The 17,770-nt window shown below is 32.2% G+C and overlaps 1 protein-coding gene and 1 long non-coding RNA gene across 8 annotated transcripts in view; one reads left to right on the plus strand and one right to left on the minus strand.

The window, feature by feature from the left end:
* The window catches only part of LOC118193933 (uncharacterized), a 66,461-nt gene extending 54,025 nt beyond the window's left edge, over positions 1–12,436 (minus strand). The window contains exon 1 of one of the 2 annotated variants that reach the window (XR_004759021.2): positions 12,060–12,436. This is a non-coding gene — a long non-coding RNA (uncharacterized LOC118193933). The remainder of the gene's footprint in view (positions 1–12,059) is intronic. The other variant, XR_004759020.2, reaches the window with a different exon arrangement.
* Ssdp (Sequence-specific single-stranded DNA-binding protein) overlaps positions 1–17,770 on the plus strand; it is a 377,018-nt gene that overhangs the window by 255,326 nt on the left and 103,922 nt on the right. The window lies entirely within an intron of this gene.

Below are 17,770 nucleotides of genomic sequence, written 5' to 3' on the forward strand. Positions count from 1 at the left end.
TAGCTGTAGCTTAGGGTCCCCACTTTCTTGGGGCCATTCCCAAAAATTGTACCATATCCCATGTCAAAAAAATTGACTCGTATCCCTCATAAAGTGCATATCTCAAATAGCTTAGGATCTCGTCAAATCTAAATCCGGTCCTGAGCTTATTTCAGTAATGTCGCATATTGTTACACGAGGGATTCTACAAAAAGTGTTTCCAGATTGACTGATTAGAAGTATTAATTTTACTCTAGTCAGTTTTGTTTCTAAAGAAAGGTAACCTTCCCTATATTCTTCAATGTCAGTGGAATCTTTTCATTTGATACAATTACTGCAATACCGCTATTGAGGTAAGTAGAATTTGGGGAGTTATTAATATTCAAGTTGGTAATGTTTCTTCTCTAGGAGAACGGTTCAGAATTTTGAAATTTTAATTGTTTTTGGCTTGCTTTTTTAAGAGGTTGTATATGTCAATATAAAGCTTTCACATATCATAAAAATGTTAGTTTAATTCTCAGAAGACCGCTGTAATTGCATTATGGTCCTGTCATATACGTAGGAAACTTACAGTGTGCTACTCATAAAATTCTAGCAGGTATGGTTTTCAAATAACAATATCCTAATAAAAATACCAATATGCTGCTGTCTTTAAGAATTATAAATTCATTAATGCAAAGTAGGAGGGCTACCTGCTTAGCGCTACGCAGTTTTCCATTGCCCGAGAGATGGAATTATGAGGATTGTATCATACCACTCTTATTCTGCCACGAAGCTGTCGAACAATTTCTTTGCATATAATGCAATATATTATTGGAAAATAAAGGCACAGGCACATAAGAGCTAGGCTGATATCAACAGTTTATTGCAGCTTGAACATAAACAGTTAATAGTAAACTGCCATTGAGTATGGGAGATGATCTTTTATGAAAAATGAAATCGGAAGTATTTCATGCCATTGTGTTTACAGTGGTTCGATGTACTATCATGGCAACTACGTGCAACAGAAATATGTGAAGGTAGGTAAGGTCAACAGCAAAGTTTTTGTCTGAGTCAAAGGTAAAATTAGAAAAGAAAGGTCATAAAATTGTTTAGAGTGGCGGTTAAATGTGTTGATTTCATCACGTAATGTCATGCATAATAAATGCTAAATCAAATAACCAACCAACCAGTTCATCGTTTTATTTGTTAAAAATTCTTAGACGCATTATTACATTATATATTTAACACATTCCTAAAGTGAAGCGATGTAAACAACTAACAACTATATCAAATTGATTCTTTGATCTTTGCACTTTTTGAATAATATAAATGCAAGTTATTCTTATGCGATTATAGAGCTTGACCAAACAACAACAACAACAACCCCCCCCCCAAAAAAAACTGTAAACTGTAATTTATGGAACAATTCTAATTAATTTAACATGAGGCTTACTTCAAACATATGAAACTGCATTTTTTTACAAATATGAAGGGTTCTCATGTTGTTACATTGTTTTTTATTATTATACTTTATATGATGCACCTTTCACTTTCGAATCTTCATTTCAAACATATTTTTTTTTCCAAATACATTTCTTTTTAATAAAGAAATTCTGAACGTTAATTCTATTTAATTATCATTGTAATTGATAAGCTCTTCATTCTGCTTACCAGACTTTTTTCCAGGATCTGAAGTTTAAAGAGATAAATGGTTAATAACTCAATACACATGTTTTTGGAAAATGTGGGCCAAGTGAGGATGGGCCATAATATAGTGAAATTCAGCAACATAAATGCAGTCAATGTTGCCTTGCCTTAGTAATCGCGATCTTGTCGATGCACATGCGTGATTCGGACCGATGTCCTATTGTTTATGCAAAACATTCGTTAAAAATACTTTATTTTTATAGTTCCGTTAATTTATGTAACTATCCAACATGTGATAAAATACAGGTGGAGAGTGTTTTGTGTGTTATATATATATTATATATCATCTCTTGAGGACTAGGTCAATATATCAGAATCCTTAACTTAATATGTACGCGAAAAATGCGTTTTTTCTTAATATGTCATTTACACTTGACATTGCTTACGGTTATTACTTGTATGGCAGTATATGAATATGACAATAGTATCACTACTGTTTCATGTAACGGCTGTACATCCTGGATTATCCTCGAATGTATATTAGGATATAAAAATGTAATTTATACAGGAATACTTTGGGAGGGTCCACCAGCGTCCGAGCGGTAAATCATTAACACTGGCTTCTTCAGCCCATTTGAAATCTCTGCGAATCGGCCAGCTGCAAAGGAATTTTTGTGATTTTTCCTGTATATACTATAAGTTCTCCATACAGAGGTATGGAGTTCTTAAATAGTCTTCCATATAGGCATCTTTATTTTAGGCAGGTATGCTTTGTCGTAATCCAAATTAATTTTTTTAATATGAAAGATAATAGAGCATTCTCGATTAATTATTCAGTTCGTATGGAAAGATTTTTAAACTTGTTTCTATTGAAATAATTATGTGCCTACATGCATAATAAATAAGCGAGTTAACTTTTTAAATAATCACGAAATACATAGTTACCTATTTCCCAGCTCATAACGTACGAAATAAAGTATGAACTTTTTGGATACAACCCCTGGAAGAGAGAATTTCAGTTATGTCTGCTTTCTAATGTTCACCCTAAAATATCCAATCTTTTCTCTCCACACTGCCTCGTAAATCGGTCATCGATGAGAACCGAATCAATAAAATAAACACTTGAATTGCGGGCGAAAATTTTCAAATTTCCATTACAGATAAATGCTTTTCTTTTCAATGATTAGCGGATTTTTTTTTTTTTTTTTTTTTTTTTTTAAATGCAGATATTACTGCATGCAGAATTTAATCTAAGCAGAGAATAATTCTTGCGTTAAATTGACAATGATTATGAGCAAGACAATATCTATCGCATCGTGGCGCCAATTTCCGTGATTATTTTCGTAGATTTTAGGGAATTTTCTAAAATATCGAGTTTTTTTTAACCTGTTGAATAAATCCACAAATTTCGGAATTTTTCCTGTTATTAATTTTTATTATAATGGTTAGATTATATTTAAACAGTATTTATACTACTTCCTGTTAGAATTTCAGCAAAAATACAATTCAAAGTAATACTATTCTCAAATCCCTAATTAACGTGAATTTTGCTGGATCTCTAGAAACTGAAAAAAAGTCGTTTTCCGAATCTTAGTACTCCATTGCCTGTCAATGTTGATTTTTTTTTTTTTTTTTTTTAAACCTGCCATTTTAAGCAAGAAAATCTGTATATACACAGTATAGTATTACAAAAACATCGTCCAATTATAGAATCATCTTGATCTAATATAAATATGTTGAATATGTTTCAAGAATTTGATTGGTTTATAAATGTAAATTTAAATTAAAAATGTATAATGTAATTTTATTTAACTACACGTTAAGTTTTTGTGGTGTTTCGTTCTGGTGCACATCCACCTCAGCTATTAATACAAGCCCTGGGTCGTGAAAATGTTAGTGTAAAATTCCAAGCCTCGGAAATTTCTCAAATTTTCACTACTTATCCCACGATCACCACGCGAGTTGTGTTGTCGTTATTTTGAAATACTACTGTGAATATTGACTATAGGTGGTGACAACAGATAGTAGATTCTTTAAGGGAAAAATAGATTAGTTAGTTACCAAATGAGTAAATTAATCAGTTACCAAATGAAGGGGTATTAAATATGTCTACGTTCGGATGTAGTTTATTAAAAATAAATCGAGAAAGATTAGGTATAGTTAAGTTTCTTTTTAACCGTGTGCATGTTTTTCTTGTTCTTTGTTTTTTTTTTTTTATCTTTTAAATAACCCCAATTATAGATTATGAGTCGTAAAATTTTGTTTAACTTCTTTTGGCTAACAGCAAATGTAATTCTGTCGGTATATTATAAAAATATAATTAAAACGTAGCCATAGTTTTAACTGTATGGCGCTAACTGGTAGCCATAGTTTCTTGTTGGATTGGACAAACCTATTCTTTTCGGCCGGGGAGGGGGTCTGCTCTTAAGTATTACCACCAATGTTGTTTTAATGTAGGATATTTATTGCAAATTCGATCGCAGTTTGTCGGTGCACTTAACCTACGCACTTTAAACATTTGTGTTTGTTTCATGCATGTATTTACATAGTATAATTAAGCTGATGTGAATCCAAGTGGGTTTTTCGAAAGTAAATCCTTTCAAGATTTCAAGCTTCCATGATGTTCATTCCCTCCACGATATGTAGAATGTTACTGGAAACTAATTACATGGGGCTTTAAAAAAAATAATAATAATAATATGAAACATTTGAGGCAGTCAATGTCCTGTTCACTGACTGACTAACGATGACTAATGAATAAGACTAATGATGATTGGCTGATTCAAGTGTATTATAATATGCTATATATTTATTATGCATAAGGACAATCAGATGGCAGATGCTCATTATTATACCACTCTACCCCTTTTTTTCTACCATTAATCTCTCAAAAAGACTTTCAAATGGATATGCTTTATGTGCCCTGATTCTGTAAAGACCTTACAGTCACAATGTCCATAACCTTGTGGAAAAATTCGAGACGGGATTCAAGGGCTTTTCATGCTATCCTTCGCAAATCATCGTAACTATTAAGCAAATATTCGTCCTTATCGACCAACAGAATACTGCACTAGGATAATATTTGCGACATGTGAATTCAGGGCGGATGCGACATGAGTTATACGATACTAAATTTGTCAAAACCTGCATCTTTGTAATTGCAGAATATTTATTGCACTATGATCATAATTTAGTTGATATTCGTATATTTTACTCAAAAGGTTTGACGAAATAAGGCTGTGCAAGAACATGAAGCTGTTGAAACTAGCTGTTTACAGTTACAATAAAAAAAAAAAAAAAAAAATTAATGATTTTATTGTCATTTCACGGATTCAGCAAATAATTAATGATAACAGACATAAAGAACAGCATTTACAGCTTTTAAATCGCGTAGTTTGTTAATTAGCAACATGCAGATTAAATCTGAAAGAAAAACTAAATAACTTAACGTTTTGCTGAATGGCACATACACTGGCGGAAGGAAATTAAAATATTTTATTTCAGGCAGTGGCAACACATTTCTTTTAAGTCGTGAGTTTGTTGATTAAAGTTGAAACATCAAGCCTTACTTTTCAGTGGATGGCAACACATTGCTTTTAAATCGCTGAGTTTATTAGTCAAAATTTTGTGAAGTTCACACAGAATATGAAATAAATTTTTAAAAAAAAACTTTAAATTCAGAATTAGAGTTTCGGAGTGCACATGTTTGGTGGAGGATTACATATGTTGAAAACTGATGATTCAACATATGTAATCTATTGATTGCTACTATTTTTTGCATATTACGAGAAGTATAATTACACAGATACATGTTCGTCACTATTTATTTAATAATAAAATATGATTATTTATTTAATAATACATTATTATAAGATATTTATTTAACTATAACGGTAATACTTTGTATAGTGTATAGTACTTCTGTACACTATACAAACTGTTCCACAACTAGATAGTTTTCATACATATTTAATGCGAAGAATCTAATCATTTAATTCGAAAAACGGTAGAATATAACTATTTTTTTAATAATAAAATAAATCAAATAAAAAGACATCACTTTCAGTACGAAAAAAAACCTGCGATATGGAAACTGCTGTTATTGTTTAAAAACAAACTATTTATTATACGTCGTTAAAAGAAGTTCTCAGAAAGATACAATAGTGCATTGTTTTATAATTTTCTTTCCGGCAGTTGGTAGTACATCATTTGCTGCAGCAATTTCCTTTGCTGAATGCAATTTTGAAAATTGTATCGCGGCAACAGGCTAACTGATATTTGAAAACATGAAATTCAGTTTTACATGTTCTTTGCAAATATCATTTCACTAATTCATACCTAATGTAATTTCGATTTGACGTAAAAGTTGATATTGGTACATGATGGTGGAGAAAAAAAAAATTTTTTTTAATGATAGACTAGCTCAAGCACGTAACATTCAGCTAAACTGGTGCAAGGTTCTGCGCCCGCTTTAAAATTCTTTAACATATAAGTTTCACACTTTTATCTAGCAATAAAAAGAGAGAAGTTGCAGAGTTTTATATACTCATTAGATAGAGGAGGCATTAGAAGAAAAGATTACGTAACAGTGGCAGATACCGAAATGCTGAAGTTGTTTTATTCATCGATAGAGGGACATGACATCCATTTATTATTATCATTGGTTATTAAAATTTTAATTTCATTTTCATTTTTTGCGTTATGTTACTATGCATGTCTGTTTAGGGAGCTCGTACAAATTAAAACGCTTTTCAAAAATATTTTTACGAGCAAACTCAGCAGTCTGATTAGATAGATCAAAATATAATCTATATCACCGTATTTAATCTCGTAATTCACAGGCATTCTTCTTTTTTTCTTTTTTTTTATTTTACAACCTTTTTTAAGAAAGGGACGCGATTTAAATGAGAAAATGTTAAAAAATGCTTCATAAAAAATTTTAAGATCGTTTTCATTTAAAGAAAATCCCAACAATATTCGTATTATCAGAGTTAATTGCAGCAGTAAAGCTGTTCAAGTTTAGCGCAGCTGATTATGCGTGATGGAATATGCTTTAAAAATATTAAACCTTTCATGCTTGAAATAGTCCAGCATACCCTTAATTTTTAATTTCGCCGTAAAAATTCTGGCGCATAAATTAAGCAAAGATATAATTATAATTAAAATATAACATTTTAAAATAGCATTTTTTTTATCATAGCCAGTGCTTTTTATATATTAGTAATATATATAAATGGTCATTATTACCAATACAACAATAGTAATAAGCTAATAAATTTGACCGTGACCAGAAACATTAAAAATAGCATTAGGAACAATTTGAAAAAGATCAGAATATGTACAGGATGTTTATTGTGTGAAAGGAGAAGAGAATGGAAGTTGTTTCTTTGGGAGTTATTCATTACAACCCAAAAAATACGTCTGACAGTTTTTATTCTTTTCAGTTGTGTTGGAATGTTTGTCTAATGTTTTGTTTTAATGTTTATTTAAAAGTATCTATTCAGAATGTAAGGGAAAAAATTCAATTGTTAATGCTAACTCAGCAATTTAAAAATTAAATTTTTTTGCACAGCTGCCATTTAATATCATCAATCATGTTTAATTAGAGAAGTAGAAAGAAGGTTTTAATTTGTCGACTGTAACCATTATCTAAGACTTGCCTTTTAAAAACATCCCATGTTTGTTCCAATCCTTATTACACACGATTTCTTACATCCAAAACATTTTGATTTAGAATTTGAATCATTTATCATGTTGAAAAAAAAGCTGTAACTTTTCCCTGTGTTAACATTTCAGCGATTTGGGGGGACGGGGAAGCTGATAGGCCTTTCGCTGTAAAGAATTAAGAAATTATATAATTTTAGATATTTTTTACGAATTTTGTAAAGAAATTAAAAATGAATGAAAAAATTAATAGTCGCAAATAAATTTTCAGCAGCATCGTTATATAGGATTTATTTTCAATATTCTGTCTTTGTCTCAAATTTATAATTGATCGTCTTGGTTTAATTTTCACAGGAAGAAGTACAGTCAATTATATAAAATTAATGTATGTTCAAAATATTCTTTGGCTTCCAAACATGAAAGATCTCTCCCCCCCTTCGCTCTACATAACGTGCAATTTATAAACACTTTTTTTAAACTCATATAATTTTTATTCTTACGTGTACATAGTCGTTGACTTTTCTTTTTAAGGCAAATCGCTCTTCGAATTTTCGGGTGCGGTTTAGTGGTCTATAATTCGGGAATTTGGAATATTTAACCATTATTATTTGTACGGAGATTAACTCTACTGAGTACTTTAGGGATATAAAATGGAAAGAAGGACCTTTTTCGTAGCAGAGAATGTGCTATATGTAACCATTTTTTTTCACATAATATTAAATACAGATTTTTCTTTTGAGTTGCTTATTTTCAAGGGAAAAAAAGGGGGATGGGAGTGGAACAAAAGCCTTCTTTCCCACAATTATATTTTCAGAATAGCTCTGTATTAGATTTAGACATAATAGCAGATTCTTCTTTGAAACACTGTATTGAAATTTTCAGATTCAACTTTTTAAAATTTATTAATATACCTTAATTCGGATATTTGGAGTTCTCCTGCACTTCCACTTGGTATCGTCATACAGTTGGAAAGCATTTTATCCTTTTTTTATTGTAATGTCTTTTGGAAATGGCCCCCAAATTCGCGCCGTTAAGCGAACTTCAGCGTTCCGAGAGGGTGTTTTTCTCCTGGTAGCTCTCTCTAAGCTGGCTGAAATAGATAGTAACTGTACACATCGATCACCCTCCTCATTTTCTTTTGGAGTATTATGGTTTTTGCTGGCAGGACACATTCCACTAGAACATTAAAGGATTTTCTTTTTCGTAAACGACTTGCAATTTTATTATTATCCTTTTGCAACAAGACACTTGAGTTGTAACAGGCATCTTTATTATATCCGGCATAGAAAAATTAAAGTAATAAATCTATAATAGTTGTACGTATAATAAAGCATCTCACATACATTTTTATATCCCTTAGTAACAATCATAATCGGAATCGTTTAAAATAAACTAATTTAACAGTTTTTTACATAATGCTTCCCATATTATTTTCTGCTAGATTTATATGTTCAAGCTAAAAGATGCATCCAAGAGGGTAGATGATTAATGTATCAAGCAGTATGTTTAAGTTATGGAAATTTTTAATTTTACACGAAGAAGAGCATAATGTATGTGTAAATTTTAACAATTATCGGCTAATTTTTAACATCTTGAATTTATTATTATTATTACGACCTCGCACGCAATAGTATTTGCCAACGAAAGGCATGCCCGTGGAGGACTTTTAAGAGAAACTGCCTCGTATCCATATTACTGATAGGGAAAACTACGAAATTAATTCACGAAAACTGCCATGCAACCAGCCGCCGGGATTGGAATCCCAAACCGAACAAGCGCTTAGCAATTTTACTCTTGAGGCGCTTTTTATTGAAAAATATTTCTTTTCGCAGGCAAGAATTTATATATATATATATATATATATATTAAATGGATATTTCTTAGTAACTTTTAATAAAAGTTTCTTATTTCTTAGTAACTTTTAATAAAAGTTTCTTTTAATTTTCCAATTTACCTTTTTTTTTTTTCCCCAGGTTTTATAAGCATTTTTTAGGACTGCAGTAATCTTAGCGTTTAACTTCATTTGAAAATTTCGTGGGATTCTAAAAACGATTAGAAAAGAGTTGTGTCTGTAAAATTTAAATACATAAAAAACAGACAGCTAATGAAACAAAATATTGCGAAAAAGGCGACCAATAAATAAAAGCGAAAGTGCACTGAAATTGAATTTCAGATTAAGTTATGTAAAGTTAGTCTTTATCCATCAAAACGTTTTCTTCTACAATGCATATTTTTTTTTTCTGCTAGAAAATATAAGTTTTAAACAAATTCTGTGTAGAATTTTTCTATCTACAGCACATAAATTTTAAAGCAAATTTTGTAGTTTGCTTATAAATGTATACTTGGGAGAATTTTTTCCCTGCCCTGAATCCTGTGTGGTTAATAATACTAATAATCTAAATGAAAAGGATTGGTCAAGAATCGGAGAATTTTGCAAGAAGTAATTCTCATTCACAGAACAAGCTCTTTACTTACAAATTACGCAATACGTATTGCAAGTGAATTACCGTATTAGCTAGACTGTAACACAGCTTCACGTATTAAACACCTCTGATTTTGAATCTGCAAGAAGAAAAAAGAAAGCCACTACTAGGCTTTTACTTCTTAAGTTTCTTTTCTCTAAATAAAGAAGGGGATTCTACGCGAGCAGTTTTAAAAAATGAAAAATCTGACGTTATATAGCTCAGATAAAAGCACAATCAGAATAATATTCATTATGCCAACATTAAAGTTAAATGTAAAAAATTCCTTACATTTACGTACAAAATTAATAGGGATGTTGGACGGGGATGACTTAAATCGCTTTTGAATACATATTTTTGCTCGAAATTAAATATTCTGTTAAGTTTTCCAACCCAAGAAAACAACTGTTAAACGGATGAATCTTCATTAATAAAATTGCACCGAAGAAACATCACTAGTTATTAGGTTTACAGTGTGCTCCTAGAACTTATTTAATTTGCAATGAACTCACTGAATTTTGCATGTAAAGTTACAAAACATTCTTCATTTAACTAACGATGGATATTTTTCTAAATGACCGAGCTCCGTAGTCTACGGGACCATATGAAAAGTTAAATTTAGTATTTTTAAAGATATTCTATAACCCAGTGCTAAAACGTTTTCATAATATTTTCCACCTTATTTATTGAAGCTTTGTAATTCATAAAAGAAAAATGCTTTCCATTAACGTCAAAGTTGAAGGATAAGTAACAAATTACTCACTAACGTTTAAGATATTGTACGGTTTTTCTCGCCTATATATGAGGAAAGGACAGTTAGTTAAAGGGGGTAATTTTCGTATTGTATTCGGACAAATGCGGTCCATTCGGTATAAATAAGAAATACGTATATCATAACAAATTGTAAATTGTTGCTTGTCAGATTACAAAAATTAGGAACAAAAATCAAAAATAGATATTCAAGCAACAGATATTATATCTAACATGCGCTAAGAATCGGAACATCAAAACCAAACTTGTTTTCAGTATTAAAGTATAAATGTCATATACATAAAAATTCATCCATGCAAATATATTAAGGCAAGACCAACTAAAAACAAATAACTACTACTCCACCAAAAATTGGTATTCAGTTTGGTTTAATTTGTTATGTGCAAAGTTTAGTAATTAGTAAAATAATACTTATTTTTTTTTAATAAGTGACCTATTTAAATTTATCAGATAAAAATTATTTCCTTTTAACTTTTTGATAGAAGACTTTAATTTCACGATCGAGAAATATAATAAGTACAGATCATTTGTTATTAAAAACAATTAAATCATGAGCTAATAAGATGCACATTTCCAAGGACGATGCAAAAGAAAATAAGTCTATAACTGGTTCCCGACGATGAAATCAATCGGATATATTTCCTTTTTCCTTCGGTATTTTGTTAAACTAAGTAATAAGATAAAGTTGGGAAGTGAATTCATTTCATTTCCGTTAAACATTGTACCATCTAGATATGCATTATAATCTGCTGCGCTAGACAACCGCATAAGCACTATGTTTGCTTGATGGAAATTGTGCTATAAGCCACAAAATTTCCGATTTTTTGGCATGCGGCACAATTCTCACCGATCTGTTGGTCGATTTTCGTCTACTGAGCGTTTAAGCCATTCGGATGTATTTTCCAACCATTTTTCTACATTTATTTTTATTTATATTACAATTAATCTGTAACTGATATATTATATTCTGTAGATCTATCTATAAACAAAATTATACTCTTTTTCAAAAACTTCTCGAATGTCTTATCAACTTGTAGAATAACTGATAATTTTCTTTTACGATAAAATACACAGAACACTTCTGCTGAAAATGGAGATATACATAATATATCCTATATTTAAAAATATTAATAATTAGTAACCCTAGATGCTTGGCTCACTGCAACCTGTATCATTTCCAGGTAAAGGCTTAATTTTAAAAGGTAATACAAACAATATTTAAAAATACATAAAATAGTATTGCTTTACATTTTTCTCTCCTTAATCCTTCAAACTAGGAGCAAAAAATACATCTCTTTTAATGACCCTTCAAAATGATTCGAGTGCATTTAAAAAAGTATTTGCTTTGCTTTCACGATTAGCAACAACTGTGTTCAGTAATTACCAATTTTTTTATCTAAAAACAAAAACAAATAAATTCATATCTTGGAGTGGAGAAATTTAGAAGATATTTTCAACATTGAAAACATTTAAAAAATGAAATACCTGAGTGTTCGAAGAATAATAAAGAAACTGAATTATAGGTATAAAATTAAGTAACAAAAAGTCACTTACTCTGCGCTTCGTCTCCGCTGTTTAACGAATGTGTAATCCATTTTTAATTCCTGGTAAGTAATCCTTAATTACGTCGATATAAAGGAAACTGGATGATATCACAGAACTTTTCCTTCCACAGTGATGGATAGTAAATCACTTTTATATGAATAAATTTCAAGTCTTCAGTCCAGTTATATTAAATAATCACTGGCGATACCCATGTCGAAAAATCATCAAATCCTTGTTTATTTTTGTACGAAAAACTGCTGTATCAAATTTTTGCTTCAGCTCTAAACCGCGCTAGACACTGACTGCCGAATGGCAGGTAGGCGGAAGCCTTTCCGTCGGCTCTCGATTCGCCAAGTCGTTTCGCCAATGTCGCCAAAGCGGCATCTGTCATGAAGATTTTTTTAGTTGCTAAGATTAAGATCTATCTAGTCGTGTCGTTTTTAATTCCGCGGTCGAGGAGGGAAGAGAATTGTTTCCATCCTCCCGACTCCTGTATCGCGAGATCTGGCTATGTGGTAAACAGGGGCTACAAAAGGATTTTATTGAGCTGGCGTGATTGTTCGAGGATCGAATGTTTAATATTTTTTGCTTATAGACCGCTCGAGATTGAAAAAATATTTTTCGGATATGGAATATATCTTGCGGCCAGTATTATTCTTTTATTTATGCATTTCGTCGCCTGTTGCATTGGAATTTATTATATTTTCTTCTCTGTGTGTGTGTGTGTGTGTGTGTGTGTGTGTGTGTGATTATGGCAAAGCCTCGAGGGCTATCTGCCTAAGAGGAGGGATGCCTTCGTGGAGGACTTTCTAAGGGAAACTGGCTCGTATACACGTTACACATGGGGAAAACCACGAAAAGGCCCATGCAGCCAGCCCGTTCGCGGGATTCGAACCTCGGACCGAACTACCAGTGTTCAGCGACTTTACCGCTCGGCCGCTGGTGGGCTATATTTTCTTCTGAATCTTAGATGTTAATGCATGAGAAGTAGCGTAAATGAAATTTTCGTTATAGAGATTAGAGGAACTAAAAATTATTTTGTGTGTATTCTTCATCTTCAGTTATGAGATGCAAAGCATTGTGGAATATTTGTGAGGTTTTTCTGTGTTCACATGAAACACTCGCGAATATTATATATATAATTATGGAGTTTTTCTCAATAATTTTTTATAGAATAATCTAATCATTTATTAGTTCATAATTATTAATACGATCGTTTTCTGAATAGCATGAAACTGACTGTAAAAGTTCGGTTTCCTCCCCGCCGCTTCTCACCAGCTTACTTTATATCAAAATTTTAGTTGTGTTAGTTCACAAGTGCTTTTTTGCAATCGCAAATTTCAAATCGTGTGTTTTGCCGTAATCACATGTCTAACTTTATTCCTTCATTGCCTAAATATTTTTCATCTTGCAGCTAGTTTCAGCGTATAACTAGTAAAATAACATCGTACGACTACTTTTAGTACAGGTACAAGTATAGTCCCATGGCACTAACTGTACAGTTCCGCTCCGCTTGTAATAGAAAGCACTCCGGAGGACAGTCTGAGGGTCTCTCACCAGTCTCTCCCTACCATCAACCACTCGAGAGGTTTTTCAGCTTGCCAGTATTTCAAGTGCCTCCATGTCACGCAGATGCTATACATTTCCATGTCTCCTTCGGGATTCGAACTCGATCCTATCGGTAATGCAGCGAGCTTTAGTTTCACGAAGTTTGGTGCCATGAAAGCTTTCGATTGCGGTTAGGTCCAGATTCAAAAAGGGGAGGAAAAAAGATTAGGCCTACCACCGGTTGAGCTATAAAATTGCTGAATTATGGTAATACTATTCGAGTTGTAATCCTGCCGCATGGGAGTTTTCATGGTTTTTCGTGTGTGCAACGTGAGTAAAAGGTAGTTCCCTTAAAAGTCCTCGTTGAAGGCGATCCTTCCCTTAGGAAGACAGCCTTCACGCACTTTGACGTAATCTAAAATAATAATAATAATATGTGATTAAAAATTATCATTTTGAGGAGTTTGTTCAACTTAAGTCATGCTTCATGGCAAACATCCAACTACAGATGCAGAAATATTTTTTAAAGCTATTATTTCTGGGCAAATGCCACACAAAAATATACAAAAAGTAGGTACAAATCTTACATGAGAATACAAAATCGCTATTCGTGTTGATTTCTGAGACACAAAACCATCGTATGCTTTGCGTATGTGAACCAAAACGTTTCGTTCCTGAGTAAATTCTGGAATTATCGTGATAAATTAATTCAACTGTTTTTCCCCTTCCCTCTTTCTTTTGAAAGGATTTTTTTCCATTTCTTCCTGTCTCCTGTGCTTGTCGATTTGGATTTCATTGAATACATTATCTTATAAACTTTTATTCATTATAGTAAAGGACTAGAAAGCGAAACCGCTATAAAATTATTTGATAAGTATATGTTGCGCTACTATTATAAATCGTATTTTGTGCATTCATTGAAGTTAAGCAAGATGCATTCAAGCGTTAATGTACTGACATTCTAAAAAGCATCGCTTTAGATTTTAAAATATTTTTCAGTTGTAATTTAGAAAACGAATCTGATCTTTTTGCATTCAAATCATTTATAAGCATGTTCTGTGCAACAATAAATGTAATAATAAATTTTGTTTTGTAGATGCTTTTTGTCGTCACATCTGACAGACCTAAAAAGAAATTGTATAGACAGTAGATGGACCATTGCTGGCTCGGAGGATTGAACTTTTGTTCGCTAGACTATTGCTGAAACTTGCAGCGCATTTTAAAAGAAAAATAGAAGCCGAGTGAAACTGTCAGTTATGCTTCGGAAAATATCTTTTCATTCCCTCTTTCTTCCTTTATTAAATTCAAGAAAGTGAGCCAAGTAATTAAATAAGGCGTTTAAATTTCGCAATGCGAAAAAGGGTTCTGTGCAGAAGCGCAGTTCTTATGTGTCTCAGATCTCGTCCGCCTCGGGTCGGAGTAAAATTGGATTCCGCCCTTTGATTGTGTGTTGGGGGAGGGAGCACAAGGGGGAAAGAGGTGGTTGAATTTCTAGAGCGATAGAGTGGGAGAACTCCCCGAACTGCTTGTCTGCAATCCCCATAATCGCTTTTTTAAAACTTCTTGTCATTGCTTATCGATAAGGTGTCGCTTCTTCCCTCTGTGCCAAAATCTTTGAGGATATCGTAAAATTTTCATTTAGGTTGCGCGAGTGCTGACGACGGAGTCCCGATATTAAAAGGAGATCTTATGATGATGAATTGTAAAATGGTAGTGGCATTGAGAGGGGCCATTTCCAAAATCCGTTTCTTATTAAATGGGATGATAGATCATGTAGAGAGACAGTAATGATTGAAATTCTTATCCGTTTTGCAGTATATTGGGTTAGAATGCGGTGCAGCCTGAGATGAGTCGCTTGCAATAGTAGGAAACTTAAATCTGTGGTATTGGGGAATGTTTGTGTATTAGTAGGTAACACAAACATTCGACAGTACGAAGAATCATGTGTCAATCTTTATGCTGAAAAGCATTTGTCGCTTTAGAAATGGGAGAGGAATCGATGCATCTTGCTTAAGTTCGTTCACTTGATCAGCAGAATGTTGATTATTTATATTGGCTACGCGAATGAGATTAACAACTATTTATATTATTTGTAGTGAAATAATCTGCGTAGTTAACGACTGCTCAAAAACTCAATTTGCACGATGAAAGGCATACATTGTGACTGCAGTGCTAATTTTTATCGTAGAACTTTGACTATTGATAATTGTTACTACTTTCACTATCGTAGAACTTTGGCTATTGACTTGAGTGCCCAAAGATCGGCATGTAACAGCGGGAGTCTTGCCTTGTAAAAATTAATCATCATTTTCAAGACACAAGGTGTGTCGTATAGTGAGCTAAAATACTTTTCCTTCTCCTAATATATAAGTAGGACAAGTATCTTCGGATTTGTTTGTAATAGAGCACTTGAAATATATCTTTTTCTGATGCAAATACTCAAATCCTGGTGTTGGAGAGTGTATGGCTGTTAATAGGTACTATCCAAATTGGTAAAACTTTCATGAAGTTATTTGGAAGGTTAAAAAAAAACTACCTTGAGAATTTTAACCATTAGTAATACCATTTATTTTTTAGAAGAAAACGTATATGTTTAACATTTCTCATTCTGAATATGTGTATCTGCCCCTTTATCCATCCAAATGTTATAGGAGAGCAAGAGATCGTTTTAGCTATACGTGATTTAAAAGAAGAAATAGAGTTTTTTTTCTTTTGATCTGCCACATTTTCCTTCTCCTACTATCGTTTCAAATTTAGAATCCGGTTGCTTTCAGCGAATAGATAACGACCGGACGGGGTTGGGGAAAATAATAAATCCAACTAAAAGAATAAACAAGCGCTACTACTTACTCTCGCCGTACCCTCATAGCTTTTAAACGACGTCGTTGTTGATATTAAACTTTCGACTTTATTACAGGACGTGGCGTGCTTGGTAAAGGATTACGATTTTATTGCGAAGGCGATTTTCGAAAGCTTACAATTTTCTTTTTTATTATTTCTTCGAATTTCTTCGCGCCTGTGTGGTTTCACTCGGAGCATGCGCTGCATCGAGAAGTAGTTGCTGGAGCTTAATTTCCGTACAAGAGGTGCCATACAAGTCGTTTAATATCTTTAACGGCACATTTCTTCTGCCTTTTTTCTGAAGGTAAAAAAAGCTGAAATTCATACCGTGCATTATTTATTTAACTGAAGTGTGAAATGATTCTCATAAGCACACTTATCATAAAATGTCGATTAAACACACAATATGAATCTAACCACAAACAATACGAATCTAATTTTTAAAAGAATTTTGAATTCAGATGCATCGATTAAAGCTTTTAATTAAAATGTCTTGCAGAATGAAAGAGGAATAAACCGTTAAATTTATTACTTTCGAGCATAAAACCGCAAGACACATAATACTGATGTTTTTCAAATATGAGATCTATTCTGAATTTCTGGAATTCGAATGCGTATAACAGATTTGAGTGTAATCCTTTAATCTAAACTGATTTCGAATGAAGTAAGTGGTACGCACGGACTTTTGCATTATTTTTTATTATATTAAATTTTTCCAAATAAAAAAGGGGGAAGAGAGAAAAAAATTGTTCCTGTTTTTTTCTTTTGGATTAACCACCAGTATTATTATTATTATTATTATTATGTTTTTTCTTTAGACGTGTTCACGTATAGAAATTTGTAAATAGAGGCCATGTTTGCTAAAAAAAAAAAAAAAAAAAAAAAATTTAATGTTCCGTCGATGGAAGTTATAGTATGACCGTGGCGTTTGTGTGTGTCCCCCCTCCCAAGTTAGAAGAATTAAACGCAGGTGGAAGTAATTTCATTTAATCATTTTGTAAGTAATGTTAACGGTATAAATGTTTATGAAATAAATTTCGCAATAACATTTCTTGCACAATTTCTCGAATCTAATTACTAACAATGCGCGTATTTTATAATTTGAATTGCCTTGATGCCCCCTTACCATGAATTACCTTTGCAGAATTTTTAATGGTATGGTAACATAATGATAATGCAATGGCATGACAAACGAAAGTGTCATAGAATTATGTTTTGAGAGTTCAACTTAAAGATATTCCTAACATCACTAAATATCTTTAATATTATAAGATTGAAAACATTAACATTTATAATTTCCAGATTCTCCTAGCTTTTTAAACATTTTGCAT

This window comes from Stegodyphus dumicola, chromosome 9 (assembly GCF_044657685.1).
Source record: "Stegodyphus dumicola isolate Sdum_Otavi_A_Nest chromosome 9, ASM4465768v1".
In the NCBI taxonomy this organism is placed as follows: Eukaryota; Metazoa; Arthropoda; class Arachnida; order Araneae; family Eresidae; genus Stegodyphus; species Stegodyphus dumicola.